At 41.4% G+C, this 22,769-nt stretch overlaps 1 pseudogene; it reads left to right on the top strand.

Moving 5' to 3' along the window:
• The first annotated feature begins 8,344 nt into the window (after positions 1-8,344).
• LOC128736610 (putative uncharacterized protein DDB_G0286901) overlaps positions 8,345-22,769 on the top strand; it is a 44,002-nt pseudogene continuing 29,577 nt past the window's right edge.

Below are 22,769 nucleotides of genomic sequence, written 5' to 3' on the forward strand. Positions count from 1 at the left end.
TGGACAAGGCTTCATTATTTCCAATTTTTCAATAGTGCGCACTTAAAAATCAATTGTTTTCTTTATTCGTGTAGATGCGTAGAAGATTTTTTGATCGATTGGTGCAAATATACTTAAAATCGGCTTAGTAGTGTTGGACAGAATGCAGGGTCACGTGATAAATTGGAAGGCGATCAACGCAAGGATGTGTCTATTGCAACGAGCAGTGCTCGCCAGGAAACTAAACCCGACAATGAGATGGAAGCGTTATACGTGCAGAACCGTACGACAGCTGTTCCCCACGGGACATCAAGAACGACCAAATCGGTTGGGAAGAAATGTCCGCCATAATGGCGGACGGCATAATCCGTGTTCGTAATATTTGAACAGCATTTTTGACATTTCAGTAATTGCTGCTACTCCCAAGCGTCATTCCGATGGTTCTTTGTGCAATTTCAGCTGATCTAGATTAATCGCGGGCAACTCACGGGCGGTCAAACTATGCTATGCTGTGCTAGCATTTTTGACGTTTCCTTAATACATCGCACATTTTTTTCCGCACATTCCTTTAGTTTTACCATGAACGCACGGAAAAAAAACGTGCGATGCATAATGAAATATAAAAAATTCTGTTTAAATATTACGAGCACGGATTATGCCGTCCGCCATTATGGCCCGTATGATGATGCTATAATTTGACGTAATGAGAACATTGCGTTCTTCTATTTCCCATCATAAACTCATTACGTATACATGCATAACATCGATACATTTTTTAAAATTTGTAGTAGTAAGCCTATATACCTAGAATTAGTTATGATAAAGTCGTTAACAGCAATACAATTTCTCGAACCAAATCCTACTTTGGTTATCTCGAAGTAGGGTAGGTAAGTTCTCGAAGTCCGCTCATTAGTGGACAATTGTCGAGTCAAAGTTTGCGCGGACATCGTGTTTGTTGATCTTCACAAAGGGCGTGCCACACGCACTGCCGGGTGTTGTGGGTTCAAATCCGGTTATAATCTCTGATTGTAGCTTGGTTCGATCCATGCACCTTCCAGCATTGGACAAAAGGTAGGAGTCACAACGACAACTTGTTAAGCGTAGCTACCTATTACCCCCCCCCCCTTCCTTTCCACTCTTTCCCCTCCTTTTCCAAACAATTTTCAATTCCCCTACCGTCCCTCCATGAATTGTAGAACCATCGTTTCAAAAAATATTAAGACTTGGCGTTCACCTGACCAACGAACCGCGAACCAAATCGACCATATTCTCATCGAGGGCCGGTTTTCCTCGAACATCATCAACGTACGCTCGCTACGGAGTGCGGATATTGACTCGGACCTCTGCCTAGTAGCAGTACATGTGAGCTCAAAACTATTGACGGTTTATACCTCGCGACAAAGTTGCTCTCCTCGGCCAAACATTCGCCAACTAGACAACCCGCGAACTGTCGAAAACTACGCGCGCGTACTGGATGAAGCTCTGCCTTCCTCTGTGGAGCTAGATGCTTCGACTCTCGAAAACGGATGGAGTAGGATACGCTCGGCCGTCAACGACGCCGCAACCGCGGTGGTAGGTGTGGAGACCTCGAGTGCACGAAATGATTGGTTTGACGGGGAATGCCAAGAAACGATAGAGAGGAAAAAAAAAAAGCTTGGGAAAACTATCTGAGCATTTCCACGAAAGAGAATTTAGCCAAGTATCGACGAGCGAGCAATGAGTTGACCACGATCCTGAGGAGAAAAAAGCGCCAGAAGGAGGACAGAGATCGTGAGGAGCTAGAACAACTATTCCGGGCTGATGACACCCGCAAGTTTTACGAGAAGATGAACCAAACTCGCAAGCCCACACACCAAAACCTGATATGTGTAGGGACGAGCGAGGGGATCTAATCACAAACGAGTGCGAGGTGGTCGACAGGTGGAAGCAGTTCTTCGATGAGCACTTCAACAGCGATATAGCAGCAGGAGACTCAATGGAAGTTAGCCTCGGAGTACCTACAACCGACAACAGTGTACCGGGTATCGGTTCCCGATCTCGAAGAGATCCGACGAGAAATTGGTCTGCTGTAGAATAATTGAGCCGCCGGAAAGGACTGACTCCCGGCATAACTCTACAAAAATGGCCAAGAACTGCTAGCAACGGCACTTCACTGGCTGATTTCAAGGATTTGGGAAAAAGAAAAACTACCGGAGGAGTGGATGGAAGGCGTAGTCTGTCCTATCTACAAAAAGGGCGACCGGCTGGACTGCTGTAATTACCGCGACATTACGCTGGTCAACGCCGCCTACAAGGTGCTCTCCCAGATTTGGTTTCGTTGTCTATCTCCAATAGCAAGAGAATTCGTAGGGCAGTATCAGGAGGGTTTCATGGGGACCCGTGCTACTACGGATCAAATTTTTACTCTCCGACAAATCCTTCAGAAATGTCGAGAGTACAAAGTACCCACGCATCATATTTTCGTGGATTTCAGAGCAACATACGATACCGTTGAACGCGAACAGCTATGGCAGATAATGCACCAGTACGGTTTTCCGGACAAATTGACGCGGCTGATCAAAGCTACTCTGGAACGAGTGATGTGCTATGTTCGCGTTTCGGGAACGCTCTCAAGTCCTTTCGAATCGTGCAGAGGGTTACGGCAAGGGGATGGACTGTCCTGTATGTTATTCAATATCGCTATTGAAGGTGTGATCCGGCGAGCGGGCATCGAAATGAGAGGAACGATCTTCAGCAAGAGTAGTCAACTCCTAGCCTTTGTAGACGACCTCGACATCATTACTTGAAACCGTGGGACGGCGGTAATCTACGCCAACACCAAATATATTATAGGAAAAGGCTCCCGAGAAAGTAACGTTTACCTCCCACGGACAGTGACTATTGACGGCGATGAACTGGAAGTAGACACACAGTAGTAGAATTAAAGAATATAAGTAACTTTTTGTTTTTCTTCTTTTATATCGTTGGAAGTGGTTGATGAGTTCAAATATTTGGTATCTCTGGTCATCGCCGACAATAATACGAGTAAGGAGATACAATGACGCATTTAAGCTGGCAATCGAGCTTACTTTTCCTTTCGCAAGACGTTTCGATCAAGGAGCATACGCTGCCGCACAAAGCTGACGATGTACAAAACGCTAATCAGACCGGTAGTCCTCTACGGTCTTGAGACAGTAACTTTGCTTACGGAAGACATACGTATACTTGCCGTTTCTGGACGAAAGGTGTTGCGGACTATTTTTGGCGGAGTGCAAACGGAGAGCGGAGAGTGGCGGATACGTATGAATCACGAGCTACAGGCACTGCTTGGAGAGATTCCCATCGTACACCTGGCGAAAGTTGGGAGACTACGGTGGGCCGGCCACGTCGCAAGCATGCCGGACGACTGTGTAGTGAAATCCGTTCTCTTCAAGAACCCTACCGGCACCAAGAATAGAGGGGCTCAACGTGCACGATGGCTCGACCAGGTTGAAGCCGACTTGCGTGTGTTGAGACGTGCAACGAATTGGCGACGAGTAGCCCAGGACCGAGTACAATGGAGAGCAAGTCTTGATACGGCAAGAGCCACCCCGGCTCTCGCTTAAATAATAAGTAAGTAAGTTCAGATGCATTTATATTGATCTTTAGCCGCAAATGATGTCCAATGAAGTCCGCAAAGCCTAGAAGTTGGCTGCTTCTGCTGCAGATCGTTCCTCTCATTGCGATGCCCACTAAACGGATAACATCTTTTATAGCAGTGTTGCATAATATACAGGAGAGTCCAGCCCCTTGTCGCAACCCTCTACGTGATTCGAAAGATCTCGAGAGTACCCCCGAAGCACGCACGTGCATCACACGCTCCACAGTAGAGATGGTCGGGTAGCGGAAAATTTGCTCGAAACCCGTACCCGTACCCGTACCCGTACCCGCCGGGTTACGGTCGGGTTCGGGTATTGAAAAAAAAAAATAATTTGCGGGTTCGGGTCGGGTACGGGTTCTTAATTTTTGTTTTTGAAACCGGGTACTGGTCGGGTTGGGTATCTCTATTGACCACATATAACACTAAAGATAGTTGGGTACCCGGGCCTGTACCCGTACCCGACGGGTTTCGGTCGGGTTCGGGTATCAAAAATAATAAACGTACGGCTTCGGGTAGGGTACGGGTTCAAGAACATATGGTGCGTGGGCACGTTGTACTCCCGACTTTTTTGAAGGATTTGTCGGAGAGAGAAAATATGATATGTAGTAGCGTGATAGACGACGTAACAAAATTTAAGAGAGCAGCTTGTCGCCCACAAGGTGTTCAGCGTAATAGCTTGTAATTACAGCAATCGAACCAATCGCCCTTTTGTAGATGAGACAAACCAAGCCTTTTATCCACTCCTCCGGTAGTTTCAGTTAGGTGAACTCTAGGAAGCCTTGAGGGTATCTTTGCTGGAAATGAAAGTGATTTTGATCACCAGAAGCACCATCATCGTTGACCGTTATCGTTCGTGGCGGTGTGTAGACTGTGAGGCCCGTTCATGAATCGGTCTATGAATCGCTACCCTACTGGCCTGGGCGTTCATATCCCCGATAACAATTTTGATGTCCCGTAGCGAAAAGCTGTCGAGCATCATCGCCTTCAGCAGCGCGTAGAGCGCTTCCTTCTTGTCGTCCGGTCTACCTTCATGTGGACAGTGCACGTTTATGATGGTGCAGTTAAAGAAGCGACATTTTATCCTGGACATACTCATCCTGTTGTTGATCGATGTTAAATTCAGCACACGATCTCGGATTCTGCCTATGAAGAAGTAAGATAACGAATTTTTCGTTTTAATTAATTTGGCAATATCTATTGTTTTGAGCTTTGAAGTGAATTAAACAAATAACTTTAATAGGTAATAGCAATCGTTGAATATTTTATGCCTGCTCGAATTATTTTTAGAGAAGTTGATTTGAATAATTTTTGATAGATTGTTGTTTATCAGGAACATTGAATATTGTCAAACACCATAAGCGTGGGGAGGTTACATGTATTGAATACAAACGTGATTGTTTGTTTTGCTGTTCTTGCTTCAGTAAACAAAATAAACGATTAATTTAACGATAATGGTGTTGCTGCTCACAATTACGTACTTATACAGTATCAAGCATCAAAATCGCAGCATTGAACTGCTAGTGATATACAAATACGGATATAAAATTCAAATAAATTCAGAAAACCTCAATAAAATGAGCCTTTGAGAGCGATAGGTATATCTTTAATGCATTGATACGGTTTAATCACGGCTCTATTAGTAGAAAAGAAAGATGCACCATCCGTACTTTACTTTCATTCGATTGTGTTACTTCATTAAGCTTGCTAGCGTGCACCTTCTTCATTTAATGCATCCCATTGATCTATCCTTTTTAAAACTACAATTCACAGTATTAACTTGCAAGTAACGCACTTCGCACAGCATCGAAAGAAAAAGAATCACATCATAATATTCATCCCCGAAGGGCGGCTCTTGAGTTCCTCAAAATCGAATTACGTCTTCACTATATCTCAGCTTACCGCTCGGTGCGGTGTTGGTGGCATTATGATGGACGCAAGGTGCATCAATTCGGCTGCAACTGCCAGTCTACCAAACCACCTTTTCAGCATCGAGCACACCCGGCCGCCGGAAAGCTAGGTAAAAGGCCACACACCAGCAACGCAGAACGGAGAACGTGGAGAAGATGATTTTCCCGTTAAATGAGCCGACATGCGGGTTCGGGCGTCACCGGTCGGGGATAGGGTCGGTTTTACAGCTTTTCCAAATACCCTAAGGGTTGTTGGGTTACCATCTATCCACGGACGGAGGAAGAGGGGAGGGGGAAAGTACGAAGTACGGAAAGCGAAGGTGAAAACACGCAGCTCGATTGCGGGCTGTGAAGAGACGGTCATAATTTGCAGACATCAAAACTAATGCCACATCATTCATTTCAGTTGGTTGGTTGGTTGGCTGGTTGGTGAGAAGCGGGGAAGCCGAAAAAGGACGAGAACCAGGATAGCTCGAGAAGAGAAGCGAACGGGTGGTCACCGCAAGGTGTTTTGGGTGTATTTTGGGAGCACAGCGCTTTTCGGGAGCCACTCTTCTTCGGGAGAGTGGAAAATCCGCTACGCTGAAAGCTAAGGTTGCGAGTAAAGGGCGAGAGCCCGCGTGTGGAGACGCAGCATCCTCCAGCATGGGAGAAAGCAAACATGGGAGAGAGTGAGTGTGTTCGACTGACGTTGGAATTAAGGACAGAACTGGGGGAAATGTGTGTGTTTTTTTTCTTTTTCCAGTTTCCGAGGACGGTGGAGTCTGGATGGCTCACTGATGCAGATTTTAGTACTGGACTAGACGTCATCGGTGACGGCCGCGTGATTTGAGCAACCGAAAACAGGATTCAGTGTAGTGTATGGTGGCTGATGACAGCAGTACGCCCTTGAGCTACGTTCGTAAGTGTGATTCGCGGAAGTTTTTCGAGCAATTTATCGCTGAAGATAGGTCAGGACTCAGCTTCGCTGCTGCTGTTGCCAATTGGACCGCGACTTCGCTAAGGACGCTTGTGGTTTGTGAACAGTTGCGGGAATCAATGAAAAATTGACTTTTGTGTCGATCAGATGAGATTAGTGTTGTTACTATTGGACCCACAGTGGATGCCGAAGGCTTTGCCGTAGGTTGTAAATCATTCTATCGGATCGGATTGGGATCGGGGATTTATCAACAGTAGTAGTGACGTGACGGTGAAATGCGAAAAACCGAACCGATATCGGGTTACGGCCTTCGGGCCGCTTTCCATTACGCGTGTGGAAAAAGCACATGATTAAAATTTAAAATTCAATCCGACAAAGTATTTATTTGGTTTGATTTATTGACAGCGCTTCTCGTAGCGACAGTTTCAGTGAAAATATTTTCGGTTTCCTCGTTCGGTTGCGGTTGTTCGAATGCAGTGAAAAGCACGGTAAAAGTTTTAAATATGTACACCAGATCAGAGTCCTTGGCGGGGTAAAAGTGCCAGCAGAAAACAGGACAAAGTTTGACTTCCTTTGCGATTCCGTCGGCAACCGGATGCTCGGATGCTAAGGCAGGGTGTCGATGGAACTGTGGAGCTGCCATACGCGATGTGAAAAGGATTGCTCTTTTCCGCGTCGTTTCGGAGTGAGTGTGTCTACGTATATAGAGAATGTTCGGTGCAAGTCAATTCTTCTAGCGTGAAGCTGTCAGACGGCGAATGAAGAGATAACGAGAAATTCGCAACAGATCTCGCCGGGAAATCGTTCCGTGTACGCTCGTAGTGAATATGAAACGACAGCCGAAAGCTATTGATATTCAAATCGATAGCCGAGCTCGAAAGCGATATATTGCAGAAATGGTGAAATTTATTGCGTAGCTGAAGGAGAAGAATTCGTACGTGGCGAACGTGGCATATTTACGATCTGTTTTCGACTTTTTTTTAATAAGGTTCCCCTGGTGAGAAGCGAAGCCTCCCGGAGTTGTCAGCTGATTGGGACATTCTTGCGAGACGCGCCCTCGCAAGTTCTCATAAATATATTCTAGACAAATGACATTTCTATGACATTTGATCTAACGATTATGACGGTTATAATCAAACATAAATATGGTGATTGAAATGTATATAGCTCCTATCAATAGTAGTGAATAAGTTGTTGTCAATTGAGAACTACTCTTACGTTGTATCGAATAAATCAAGAAGAATTCATATTATCGTGTTCCTAAAGTCCTACAATTCATCAGTAGCTCTAACAAACAAAACCAAGTTTACTGCCACATTGACGGTTCTGGTGCCAAAACACAGCCAACACTCTTTTTTCGCGGGCAAGTGTATTTATTTATCGCGTCTTTCTATCCTTGACAAACAAGTGAAAGAATCAACAACTTATTTCCTGCCAACGGCAGAAATAAAATCGACAAGCAACAAAAAACGTAAACTTTGTAAGAATTCCCAAGAAAAACTAAACAAATGCAGGAAAAATTATCATGAAATTCAGAGAAGAATAGTCCAACCTCCGTGTCCCACCCCATTTCAGTGTAAACAAAACTGTGCATCTTTTCTGGAAAAGAAAGATAAAAGTAAAGTGTAAAGAAAGCAACAGCAACTTCATCGCGAAACATCGACATCGCCGAGTGTCTGTAAAGTGCAGGAGAACTCCACTTTCCGAAAACAATCTTTGGAAGCGAACCGTGCAAATTGTTAGATTTCCAGTTCGTCGACAGGTTGTGATCCGCTTAACTTCCGCTTGGTGTTTCCCTCCCTCCCCGGACGACACCGGTAGCGAAGAATTTCGTCCAGGCAGCGCAACACCTGTGAAGAACGAAACCAGTCAATAGAGAAGAAGAAAAAAAATACCTGCTAGTGAAAAACACCGAAAATTATGGAATTAATCACGGTTGGTGACTGGAGCGCCGGTCGCCACCGTCCGGCGCGCCGGTGGAAACGGCTGTATCCCGTGGTGACGCTTCCGGCGCTGGCGCTGTTGCTGCTGGCGACGGTGACGGCCACGGCGGACGCCCAAACGCCAACGGAGAAAATTCCCCTCGGTAAGTGTACCGGTACACTACAGAAAGGCTAATAAAAACGCCAGTGGGACAATTTGGTCCGGAGAAAATTCCGAACCGAATGAACGAAAAATTTCGCCATCATCGGTTATTGGACTAAAATGTGAACGGTGAAAAGTCTGCGGTTTTCATCAGTAGCAGAAGCAGCAGCAGTAGCAGCGCAGGAATGCTGCAGCAAGGTGGGGCTGAATTCCAAACACCACAATCACTGCGTGCTATTGCGATGATGTGATACGATTTTTCGGTTTCACCCACCAGCCCACAACCCCCGCGGCTGCTGCTGCTGCTGCTTTGCCAATGGGAGAAAAATCGACCGGCAATATTTCCTGTGTCGCTTTGCACAAACAGGTGCCCTTATTGTTCGATTGAAAAACCAATATGTATCGAAACCGATTTTTTCCTCATCTCGGAGGAGATGTATTACGAGTGGTTGATTCTTGAAGATTTTTTTTCAGGTTTCCATTTTGGACGGTGGTGTGAGGGGTGGTGATTTGAAGAGGTTATTGATTCATTTGTTAAAAATTAATACCAAAATTGACAACATGTTTTGGTGACATAACATACTACCTACATATAGGCGAACATCATTAATATGTTGGTGTAAATACAGTGCTTTGTAGACTTTCCAACGTTTCGACCCTATATTTTTAATCTTCTTCAGGGAGGATTATAGCGGAAATTATAACAAAAAGTTCATTTTTAGCGGTACTTCTGAATAGATTAAATAGTTTTCATATCGCCCAAACTATCTGGTTTGTACTGTGCACAGTTACTAGTCACTGTAAATGTAACAAATAAAACTTTTGTCTAAAGATGTCGATGTGAGACAATAGCTTAGCTTAGTTTGGGTAGAATGCGCTTAGTTCGTGATTGGCCCATCATTCGGAAATCTAACTATTCTTTGCGCAATGCTTATATTTATATTTGTATTTGAAGTATCTGCTAAATTATGCCTAGTTCGTTATTTAGCCTAGTTTTATTTAGGTATTTAGACAAAATCAGACACAGCCACAAATAATAATGAAAAAATAATTCGAAACTGCTTATTTAAACATGAAGGAGCAGGTGGTGTCCGAGATACGGCCGCAATGTTTTCGTCTGATAGAAATAGTATAATTTCAATCTCTTATCGGTATTTTACCAACTGCTGTTGATCGATGAAAAGAAGCCAGCAAACCCCGGCAGATGGCAGTAGTGAAATAACGAATAGAGTTTTCATAACATCAACCGTAGTTATCGAGATGGCTGACAACGATGTTCGATGAAATGTAATCTTCAACCTCCCTTTTCTTGCAGTAGCGCAATTTTCAGCCGTAAATCACTGCGGACGTGTTTTGAATTAGAATCCGTAATTAATCGTGTGAAACTAATGGTTAAAATTTATCGCTAGCAGTGCTAGTTGCATAATGAACTTAAAAGTTATGAAATGCAAGCATTTTGCTCGAATAGTAGCTTATAAATCTAAACTATCTACAAGAGATAAAATCTTAATTAGCTGCTATACCTCCTCAATATTTATTGACATTAGTGTCTCAACGGATTCGATTCCGATGGTATGGATTGAAATTGCATTCCACTACAGGTCCCTGTTTAATGGTGAAAGCATTATGCTTTCCTCAACACAAAGACTGAATTTATTTTAATGGAGTTCCAGTCCATAAGAACGGTAATTTGCCTGAGATATTAAGAACTGCTAGATTAGTACCTGTTGTTATTCACATCTACAGGGCAAAATTGTCGTTAGTACCACAATTCATAACCGCACCAGACACATTCCAGCGTTACGGGACACAATTGCCACCCATTTTTACTGTGTGAATTACTTCATGTATCACCAATTTTTTGGCAAATACCTTGTAAAATAATTGATTAAAGAGTACCTTATTTTCCACGTGAATGCCAGGGATTTGATATAATAGGAACTGAATTGCTTAGTAGGGATGGTGTCCCGTAACGCTGACATGTGTCAGCAGCAGTGATGGTAAAAACTCAAAACTCATCAAAAATCAAAATCAACTGTGAATCATGTCAGCTTGATCCTATGCAGAAAAAAATCACGTATGAGTTTTTCTGTTTTCATAACAAGAAGCAAAAAACTCACACATATTGCTTCCCGTTTGATCACATTCTGCTTTGCTTCAACTGCTACCCGGAGCTATGCACATATACATACAAATTCCCTGTTCAACAGCATAGGCATTCTTTCGTGCGATACGTAGCTATGAGTAAACGTGAGGGAACGAATCTCTAAATATATCGCAAGGTTAAACTAAAACGCACATTTAAATTACATATTTATCTAATTCTTATTAGGCTTGTTACTTTCTAGTTAAGTAAATGTCCATTCCCGCGAAGGAAAAATGTAAATTCCGCCAATATATTCGCCATCTTAATTCATGATTGTGTGCTATGTTTTAGGCTGCTGATGTTTTCTCTGAAGGTAGATTCTTTTTTGCTCTCTGGTTCGTTGCATGAAATCACAGAACAGAAGTGGAAGTAGAAATCCAAACACGTACATGCTACTCTCAACAGATACTAGCGAACCTGGCGGTAGCGAGTCACTTTTTCCACGAAAACACACGAACGCATATGATTGCACACGAAAGCATGTGAAAGCTGCTATGCGATTGGCAGCGAGCGTTCTGCTTATATTGCTGTTATTCGTTTCTATGCGAAAACCTTCCCAAAGAAAAATAAAAACAAAAAAGACTCTGTTACCAATTTTGATCGCCGAATCGTTCGGACTTCCACTTCTGTTCTGTGATGGAATGCCAGCTGTGGAAGAATGAAGCAAAATGCTCACAGCTGAATTTGGTTCACATCGCATAACAACAGAGACATCGCGTATAAAAGCGAGAGAAATTCATATGTGAGTTTCGCGCTTGTGATCAAGGTTGAAATTTCACGTGCTTGAAAGCTCATTGAGTTTTCTGCTGCTATGAATTTTTCAACACTGCCCAAGCAACAATGTGAGTTTTATTGTACTCTTACTGCGGTTTAAACCCAACCCAAATTGTTACTTGGATGGTCACCAGAAGCTGCGTCTTCTCCAATCCGTAAGGGTATATACCAACCCGATCGGATTCTACAAACCTACACTATTGAACCTCTGCTTTCTTTCAACTTATGCACTAGATTTTTGCAAGCCAAAACATGCCAATACATCATCAATAAACATGAATCGTATGTGCCTCAAGGAAGTAATATGAGTCCTTACTCTTGACTTAAGTGGTCTACTTATTACAGTTAACCATGCTAAGTTAAACGTTACAATACGCATTTTGGACTTCTCGGTTTGTGTTCATTACACTGCTCTACACTTATGAAAGATTACTCTTGGTAATACTAGTATTTGTTTTATTTGTTTTACATTCCCTGGAGTCTGACCCTGGAGTCTAAATAAACTTACTATAACTCTCTATAACAAATTAATTCTCACCAATTGCTTAAATTTATTCAGTTGTTCGCCTCACTGAAAATATTCTTCAACCCGGCTAAAACCTCGGACACACGATCGATTACATTCAGACAAATTGGTCCAATTCAGTACGATGAAACGGATTAGTCTGCAACGATGACGGCTTCAAAGTCGGCGAAAGGCGACAGTAATTTCATTAAGGCAATTTCACCGCTTAGCAGTTTGACCACGAACGAAGCCTGTTGTACCTTACGTTGACATTCCTATGTACAGGGTGTTCAATAAGTTCGAATACACATTAAAAATATGTTTAAAAATGAAAACACCAGATATTCTTTTCTGAGTCAATTTCCATTGAAGCAGTGTTTATTGAGAACCCCCCCTTTGTGCTTTATGACGACCTTGAGACGTTTCTCAAAAGAATCACTCGCGGCACACACCTGATCCATGGGCATCTCGTCCCAAATCTTAGAAATGCGCTTCTTAAATTGGTCCATAATGTTTACTTTATGTTCGCTCTGCTTGGCTAGCATGTACGACCATACATAAAAGTCCAGAGGATTAAGATCCAGTTAGCTGGGTGGCCACAAAGGCTTATCGAGAAAATCAAATTCTCCCGACACCACGTTGGGACGATATTCGCCATATGGGCCGGTGCGCCGTCCTGTTGAAAAACGTAATAATCTTTCCCATAGAGGTCACGAATTGACGGGGCCACAACCTTCTCCTGAACCTCGGTCTTATAGTACGCGGCGTTGATTTTCACGTTTTTCTCGATAAACACCAGTGCAAGCTTCCCACGCTTGGATACGGCCCTCCAAACCATCACCGACGTGGCGCTCTGGAGCCGCGGAATGTTTATATGGGACGGGGGGATGCTGGCCAACGTCGGCGCCCACAGCCGATCATTTTGGGCATTGTGCGGCTGTTGCAAGATGAAGAGTTTCTCATCAGAAAACAAGAACTGTTGACCAGCGTGCCGTGAAAGTATCAGTTTTGCTCTGTCCAACCTCTTCTTCGTTGTAGCCTCCGTAACCCCGTGAACCTTCCGTTTCTTGCACGGCTTGCATCCCAGATCCTTCGCCATGATGGTGTGGGCAGTTTCGATCCACACATCTAGGTCAACAGCGATCTTCCGGATCGAGCGGTTAATTTTTCGGCGAACCCGCTCGCTCGCCATCTTGATGGCTGCTGGCATCCTCACCGAACGCGGCCACCCGGATCCAGCACGGCCCTTGGCCTTGGTCCTTGGTGACAAGATTTTTTTCTCTAGAGGCGATTGCACGAAAGTGTAAAACCTCTCAAAAAAAATTCTATTGAAAATTGAGACCCCTCCCCTCTTTAGAAGGGGAATTATGACTACTCTCTCTTTTAAGAGAGGGGGCTTCCATACAAATGATATACAAATTTCCTCATAACTCGAGAACTAATCAAGCGAATGGAACCAAATTTGGCATGTGAAGGTTTTTGGAGGCAAGAATTTTTTCTATGGTGAATTAGGACCCCTCCCCACTTTAGGAGGGGGAGGGGACTCCTATACAAATGAGTTACAAATTTCCTCATAATTCGAGAACTAATCAATCAAATGGCACCACTTTTGGCATGTGGGTGTTTTCAGAGACAAGATTTTTTTCTATGATGAATTAGAACCCCTTACCTTTTTTGGAGGGGGGGCTCCCATACAAATGAAATACAAATTTCCTCATAACTCCAGAACTAATCAAGCAAATAGAATCAAATTTAGTATGTAGGTGTTTTTGCAGGCAAATTTTTTTATATGGTGAATTGAGATCCCTCCCCTGGGGGGGGTTTGGAGGCAAAATTTTTTTCTATGATGAATTAGGACCCCACCCCTTTTTAGGAGGGGAGAAGGGCTCCCATACAAATGAAATACAAATTTCCTCATAACTTTAGAATTAATCAATCAAATGAAACTAAACTTGGCATGTGGGTGTTTTGGGAGGCAAATTCTTTTTCTATGGTGCATTGAGACCTCTACCCTCTTAAGGAGGTAAATTATGACCCCTCCCCTTTAAAAGGGGACGCTCCCATACAAATGAAATATGTACGAATTTCCTCATAACTAGAGAACTAATCAACCAAATGGAACCAAATTTGGCATGTGGGGGGTTTTGGAGGCAGAAATTTTTTTTATGATGGTTTTAGTCGCCTCGCCCTATGGTAGGGGGATAAGGACTCTCATCCAAATAAAACAGAAATTTTTGCGTGACTTAAAAACTAATCGAACGCGAGAAATTTTAGACTCTTCCATAAAACATTAGTCAAAAACAAGATCACCAAAAACTATCAATTGGGTTTATTTATTTTCCTAGGTCTACTGACCTCTACTAATTTCTTTCAGTGGGGTCCGAACGAGCGACAGCGAGTAAAGAGAAAATAACCCCAGCGAAATGGTACTTTCCACGAAAACATTTTCCGTGAAATGGTACATCCCGCGTAAGGTTTTTCAACCGAGAAGTGGTGTTCCGCAAAACGGTATGCGGCGAAATGTTATATAATCATGGCGAATATTTTAATGCTATCCACTTTATTTTATCAGGCTAAGCAATGGGGGGAGTTGTTTTCAGCTTTACTGTAAGCAAAATTTGTATATTAAACCACCCATGAACTCCTCAGAAACTTGCAAAACTCGAGATTGTGACAAAGGTCATCCGAGATTATGAACAACACAGTTTAATTTGTGGCAATACGAAGTTTGTCGGGTCAGCTAGTTCTTTATAAAAATGCGATAACTAATGAATATCAAATTTAGATATGATAGCTGAATTTGATATTCATTAGTTATGGATGAGGTATTGGCTCCTGCTCGGGTATCATTAGAATGATGGATAAGAGTCTGTACCGCACCGAAGTGTAAACGACACAGAGGGAAAAAAAAAGTCATTTCCTTCATGACATTTTTCTTGGTGCTTGTATGGTAGAAACATGTCGAATTAAAAAATGTCAAAAGTCTTTAAATGCATGTCCCCAACTAAAGCATTTGACAGCCCTCGTAGGAAGCAAACCGAATGAAAAAACAATCTTTTTCAATCTGATTTATTTGGTATGGTTGCCGTATTCCAAAGTATTGCGAACTGACGTGCAGTAGAGTGTTTTTGGGGTATAAATGTTACTGAAGTTCTAAGAGTTCTATCGAACGAAGGCAAGTGCAGTACCCAGAAAATAATTTGGTTTGTATGATTCTATTGCAACTAAGAAATGCAAAATCATTTCCTCACGGAACAGTTATATAGCAAACTGCGTAAGAACATGTAACTATCAAAGTGGAGGCAATATACGTGAAATTTTATCTTGCAATCTAAAATGCGATTTTTAGAACACACAAGTTAATACTTTTCAATTTACGGTTAAGACATAATACGTCGGTTAAGTGTATTTCATTTACTCTGAAACCGGGAGCTACGCTGCTATATTTGAGTGTTAAACAAAAACGTTGAATATTCAACTTATTTGCCTACTTTCAAAGTACCATTACCTTACTAGATAGGTACCAAAGTTCCTGATTTCCAAGAAAAAATAAATTATTCAAGAGCATTCTGAATTGTTACATTTGAAGTATTTATTCGACGGAAAAAAAATATTTCAATTGAAAACTTTCTAATCATGACGTAAAAGCTGCATGTCCTAGATCCTTGCTGGAGTTTGCTACTAAGAAAAGTAAGGATTCCTAGTAAGACTTGCCTAACCAATTGAACAAATTTAAGTGGTTCTGGTTTCACTTAGAGTAAATGCTAAACTTTCCATGCATATCATAACAATGTCAATTCTCGGATTCTTTGAATCGATGAACGTCCAATTCCAAGTGTTTATTTTTTCTACCGACAGCAGCAAGCCATTTGCCTTAACCACCCATCATCCTGTACCTACCTATCACCCATCGCATAAGCTCTAGCCGATTTGAGGACGGCTGTGGCTGTGGCTGCTGTAGTTCACCTTGGATGATTTGAGCAAACATTCGTACGCTCTACTCTCGTCGAATAACTTTCGGCAGCTTGACGAGGTGATGATGTTTCATATTCGGAGAACCTTCGTTGCATATTGCGTATCATTAAATTTAGCATGCTTCGTTATGCTTTCTTTCCAGCTAACCTGCCACGGTGGTGGTAAAGCTTGTGAGAAGCAGTGCCACCATCACTCGGAAGGTTGGAACCAAATTTTTCTCCAAACCGGCTGGCTACCCTGTCTGCTTCACCGCCGTTGCGTTGACACGTCTGCTGTGGTGAAGACCCTTCCCCACCTCCCATAACGGGGTTGAAATCGCTCAACTGAAAGTGCTCCGGCACGGACCCAGTGAGCCATAATGCGAAGGGGGTTATTGCTTTCATATGAAATGAAATCACTTCTGTTGGGGAAAAAATTGGAGCTAAATAAAAAAGGGAAAACCTGGTTGGTTTATTTTTTTCTCAACACCAAACACAGACATGTTCGAGTAGGGAAAAAGCACATCTGCTAGTGGAAAGTGGAGATGAGACTGCCGACTGCTGACTGCCTACCTACCGACCGACCTATCCATCGGTATAGCGAGCAGCTTGAGTTTGATGTTAACCATTTTAAGTGTTACGTCTGCCAGCTTTTAACGCGAGATCCCGGCGCAGCTGCCAAATGAATATGTAAATTTTCCATTCCATTCTTCAATGGCGAAGGGATTATTAGGGCTAACGCATCTGGATTTCTAGTGTAAATCTCATTTAACGGGATTATTTCTCTCCTTGGGTTGATGGCAAGATCGAACCAGATGGGCTCGGGCAACGGGTGCGACTATAGGGTTATTTTTTCCTGTGGAGTGCAACAAGTCAACTTAATGGAGGAGCATAATACGCGCTTTAGCCAGGTTTTGATGAATGGGTGGATATCGTATCAACTCGTCTATGGGGTAAAGGTTTTTCGTTTAAGTAAATTTTTATCTAGGTTTTTTATGGGGCTTATTACATTATTGTGGAGTATTTTGAAATGTCAATGTTAAAGAAGTTGATAGGAAATATGCCTAAAAGTATTTTCCCTGTTTTCGATCATAATAACATAGAACAAGAGTAACCGCCAAAGAGCACATTGAACAAATCTTGGTTGAACCACTTCGATCCTGTATACGCCGTTAAGGTAATGGAGGTTCCAACTTTCAGAGCAATATTCAAAAACGAGAAATTGTAGGTAGTAAATGAATCGCAAGTAACGAAGTGTTTTGAGTAGATTCTACATAGGAAATTTATGCTGTTTAAAAGTCAGTTGTTCGTCTAGGTGTATACCGAGATCCTTGACACATGTTTGTCTATTGATTGCATTACCTGCTCGGCAGTCCAGTCAAATCGAATTGGCATTTTCCTTCGCGTGAAAGTGATAAAAAAGCACTTTTATTAGAGTTTAGGCTCATACGCTTATAATTTTGCTCCACTTTGCAAAAACAGTTAGTTGATGCTGAAGACAGAGAGCATTCTCTGCGGTCTGAATTACAGAGAACATTTGGGGTCATCGGTAAAAGACAACCGTGGACATTCAAGAAAGAAAATTACATAGTTGAAATGCAGTAGGAATATCAGGGATCCAAGATAGCTGCCCTGCGGAATTCCGGAAGAAGCAGAGAGAGACAGAGAGCTCTTTGGATATACAGTCATCTATCTTGACTGACAAATGACGTTCACTAATCACACCACGACGACGATTGGAACAAACGTAATGCGTTTGATCCGAACCTCAGCCTATCTAGTTGTGCTGTCGCGACGGCATCGTTAATCGCGTCGAAGGTAGGGTTGCCAAGTGTCCGGTTTTTGGCCGGCCCGACCGGTGCACTATGGCGCAAAGCTGGCCAAAACTCAAAAATCCAATTTTAAGTTTTTGCCATCATTATATTTTTACCATTTTCTAGAATAGTTTGGGAGGTTAACCTGAAAAATTTAGCCAGTTTGAAGTTAAAAAAATTTTTGACAAATGTTGAACATGTTGAAGAATGATATTTTGTTCTTCCATACAAAATGCATGGGAAACTCAACACCAATATTCAGCGATCAAGAAAGTATGTTGCGAAACGTCAGAAAACGATCACATTAAATGCATCGTATTCGAAATTTTCTCTACTTTTCGAAAAACCGGGTGGCTTTCTGCGCTTTGCTGCGCTAAGGAAGGAATATCGATTTTTGGACGGAATCGATTTTTGGAAGTGATTTCTTCTCGTTGTTCATATAACTCATGATATTCTGTTCCATAGACAGAATGAAATCGCTATAAAAATCATCTTTTCAACACAAAATTAAAAAGGATACTGTTAATGTAATTCTGTGAAGTTGTTCCTTTTCGAAAAATTTTAGACCCCTACCTTTTTACTTAGTGCTTAGGGCGGCTCTTTCTGAACTAGGGTGATTCCAAAAACCATCTTTTTGCTAAATTTTCTTTCTTTAGAAATTCATAACTGTCCAGCCAGCACTAACTCATCTATCAACGTTTTATCAATGTATTATAGTAGCAAACAAATATGTGATTTTCAGGACAAAGTTGTATAGATATATGAATCTGGTCGCGCTTAATCGGATCTTTCCGTATAGAAATACTGTATATAAGTGAATCGTTTAAAATTCTTCCTCAATGCGTATATCGCTTCCAAAATGGTACGTAAAAACAAATTTTGCGCATCGAATACGTCTTTGTTTAATACTTATCTGTTCGTACTTCTCATTTGTAGCCTTAAAATACATAGGAAATTGCTAGCAGGCTGTTGAACTGCTGAACCGGTTTGAATGATTGTGATATAAAATCACAGTTTTTAGACACAGACCAAAGAGTTCACATAAATTAGTTTTTTGTGACGGTGAGATTTTTACAAAACTTTTCAAAAATTATTTCAATTTTATTATGTTTTGAACCAGCCTAAAAGTTTTTTTTAAATTTTATGCCACAAAATTGAAATGAATGACTTATACATTAAATTATAAAAAGTTTTTTGCAAAAAAGTATTTTTATGACTTGTGAACCACCCCAATGCATCATGATACAAGTTTTTTATGCTTTCAAGGGCAAATACAAAATTTAGCATCCCACAAACAACAATAACGCCAGATAAAAGCAAAACTATTTTTTTTAAATTTTGTGAACCACCCTAATGAGCGACCATTTCTTTCGATTTTTTGATCCCTAATTTGAATTCAATGACCCAAAATTAGTTAAAGATGTTATTTTTAGCCGATTCGAAGTTACTTTTGACTTTTGACCAAGCTTTGTATGGAGGAGCGCCACTGTGCGGTGTTTCACCTGATATATTTACAAAAATCAACAGATTTCGAACATATTTTAAATATTTGGCAACTTTTTCTAAAAAAGCCATATCACGGTCCCCCAAAGAACTCCGGAATAACTCGGGGACCATATGGCATATGGCCATTATATATAGATATTATGAAAATAGAAAATATTTTCGGCAAAATTCCCAAATTTGGTGTAAAAATATTGAAAGATAACAAAGTTATGGCTATTTTAGTGAATTTTGCGGTGCTAAAAATGATGTAGACCTTAGAGGGGTTAATATGTGTTAGCCAAGGCCAGGGCCGGCTCAACCTTAACATAGCCAATCGATTAGCGAAGGCAACTTCTAACGAGTAAATGAGAATCGAACACCTGAAAATCTGTGCATTCATATCCCTAGCAACAATGTGAATTTTATTGTACTCTTATGGTGGTCTATTTGGTCTTGAATGCCATCATAAGAGTATAATAAAACCCAAATTGTTACTTGGGATCCCTTTCCGCAGCCAAAATCTTCCAGTGAAACAACACAAATTCAAACCATGTTACCAACAATATATTTCATTTTACTTATCTCAACAACACCGAAGGTTCAATTTGGTTGTAGATCGCCAATGTGATGTACAAGCTGTCAGCCAAACTACTGTAACTTTCTTTGTGCCAGTTGCACGCTACTGACACCAACCCAGATAATGTGTTAACAATACACATCAAACATTTCAGGCAATACCTCTAATTTGGTATAAATACCAGGATGCAACAATTCCAAACAGATATTTCAAAGGAGCTACTAAGGAGTAGCGCAGTATTGTTACAGAAGGCCTGCCGGTATCTCATCCGGACCCGCGGAGGTTGATGTTTTCATTCAGCTGATGGCTGATTGTCTCACACATTCATTGATATCAATGTTATCTATAGACTGATTTAACTTGATATATCAGACATTGACACTGTTATTAGTGTGTTATCAAAGTGGACTTTACGGGGACCCATGCTACTATGGATAAAATTTTCACTCTCCGACAAAACCTCCAGAAAGGTCGGAAGTAGAACGTGTCATATTTTCGTAAACTTCAGAGCAGCATACGATACAGTCAAGCATGAACAGCTCTGGCAGATAACGCACTAGAACGATCGGACAAACTGACGCGGCTGATCAAAGTCACTCTGGAACGAGTGATGTGTTATTACTAGAAACCTTGGGACGGCGGAGGCATTTTATACCAGACTAAAAACGGAGGCGAGGGGGATAGGATTACAAATCAATGCGTCGAAAACCGAACATATAGTAGGATGAGGCTCCAGAGAAAACATCGTTTGCTTCCCACGGACAGTGGCCATTTGACGGCGATGCACTGAAAGTGGTTGATAACTTCGTTTATTGGGGATCTCTGGTCATCGCTGACAATTATAGGGATAAGGAGATTAAACGACGCATTCAAGGTAAAAGTCGAGCCTACTTGGTCGGACCAAGTCGCAAAATTTAAAAAAAGGGTTAATGATAGCAAACGATGAAGAATTTTCTAAGCTACATTTTACTCTAATCAGACTACATAAAGCTTGCAAACAGCCAGAGTTATGAGATGATTTCGAACAATTGTTAGGTATAAACCATACAGAGCAGCAAACTTTGAACGCGTTTTTCTCGAAATCAGAGTTTTGTGAGTTAAGGAAAAATAAAGCTTAAATAAGCGATAACTTTGTAAGGAAAGGTACTAGAGATTTGCAACCTTTCGCAAAAACATGTGTTTTAAGTCTTTCAATAATCGCCTAGAACCATCTACTCTTGTAAAATGTAACCAACATAAGCTAAGTATGAAAAACTAATTCTGAAAGAATTTCCAAAGAAAATGCTCTATAGCTCTGCACTCGATAGGAATAGAAATGTCATTTCTTTAGCAAAGTTGTTTACCTTTTTATTTTTCATCACTTTGCCGAAAAAACCATATGTCTATCTACTAACACAAGAAAATGGACGTGTATCGAGCCTTTAACGAACACGAAACACATAAAATGAATGCTTGCCGTACTCTCATTTGGGTGGTTGGGGACAAGCGGAACCCATACAAGTTTATAGTACTCGACTTAAGCTTTAAGGTGAAGAGTTGGTTTTATAAATCCGCTTACCCCATTTTACCCCATGGGCTCGTGAAGCTTTGGAAATTTTAAGCTTAAATACACGATAACTCAACAAGTAAAAGTCCGAGAGATTCGCGGCCTTCTGCAAAAACGTGTATTTTGAGAGTTTCAATAATTGCTTAGAACATTGTATTCTTGTAAAATGCAACTAACAAAAGCTAAGTATGAAAAACCAATTTTTAAAGAAGTTTTAAAGAATATGCCCTATGGCTCAGCACTCGATAGAGATAGAAATTTTATTTCTTCAGCAAAGTTGCTTGTTTTTGCAATATTTACAACTTTGCCGAAGAAACTAACACAAAAAGTTATTTTTTTGTTTACATTATAGGAAGCAATGACGAACTTTTGACAAATTTAGATTAAAGGGGATATTCATACGAATAAAAGTCTTGAACACCATAAATGATAAAATGAAAGCAAAAGACGCATTTGGACCACTGTGCATCGTAGCTATGTCTTTCAGTCGTTGTTCAAGCGCAGATACAACGATTAATGAGCAAAGCTCCTCATAAGGTAGCAAATCATCCGGATTTCTCCACGGTAATATGCGGCATATACTTCGCACGAAGCGTTTTTGGATACTTTCGATTCGCCTCGACCAAAACTCAAACTGTGAATTCCATACAACACCGTTTGTTTCCAGTATTGATCGCACAAGTGAGCAATAAAAGGTTCGCAATGTACCTGGGTCCCTAAAATCTTTCCCAATTCTCATGATGAGCCCGAGTTGGTGAATAGCTTTGCTAATTATGCTGTCATAATGCTGTCGTAATGTTAACTGATCATCTAGCATAACGCCGAGATCATTTACAACGTTACTACGATGCAGATGCTGGCCTTAAATGTAGTAGTCAAAGATCAATGTTTGCTTTTTTGCGGGAGAAACTGATTACTGTCCATTTCGGGATGCTAATCGTCATATAGTTAATGTCGCACCACTCCACAAATGTGCTCATCAACTGCTGCAGTCTCAAGCACTCCATATCGTTGCGGTGTCATCAGCATAAAATAATTGCCTGCGAGGCGGTAAAATTCGGAATCAATCATGTATAAATAACGAAAACAGTAAAGGTCCTAGGGTACTACCCTGAGCAATTTTCAGAGGTGGGCACCGCTAATCAGCTAAACGCTAACCTTTTAGCCAGCGAGTTGTGCGTTCGCTAGGTTTTGAATGTGTTAGCGCTTTCATTAGCTTCCGAAAAGTTAAAGTACCACTAAATAAACTACTAGTTGCTAATTTTTGAAAATAATAACAAAAAGAAGAGTGCGATTTCTTGTAAATTGATAAAATTGCTCGCTGCTGTTCGTGACGCGAGCAAATATAGTTCATTCATGGCTAGTTGTACTATTTCCAAACATTATTTCCAAAAATTATTGGCTGGTAGTTTATTTAGTAGTACTCATATTTATCGGAAGCTAATAGAAGCGCTACCACA

The sequence above is a fragment of the Sabethes cyaneus genome, chromosome 2, assembly GCF_943734655.1.
Source record: "Sabethes cyaneus chromosome 2, idSabCyanKW18_F2, whole genome shotgun sequence".
Classification (NCBI taxonomy): domain Eukaryota; kingdom Metazoa; phylum Arthropoda; class Insecta; order Diptera; family Culicidae; genus Sabethes; species Sabethes cyaneus.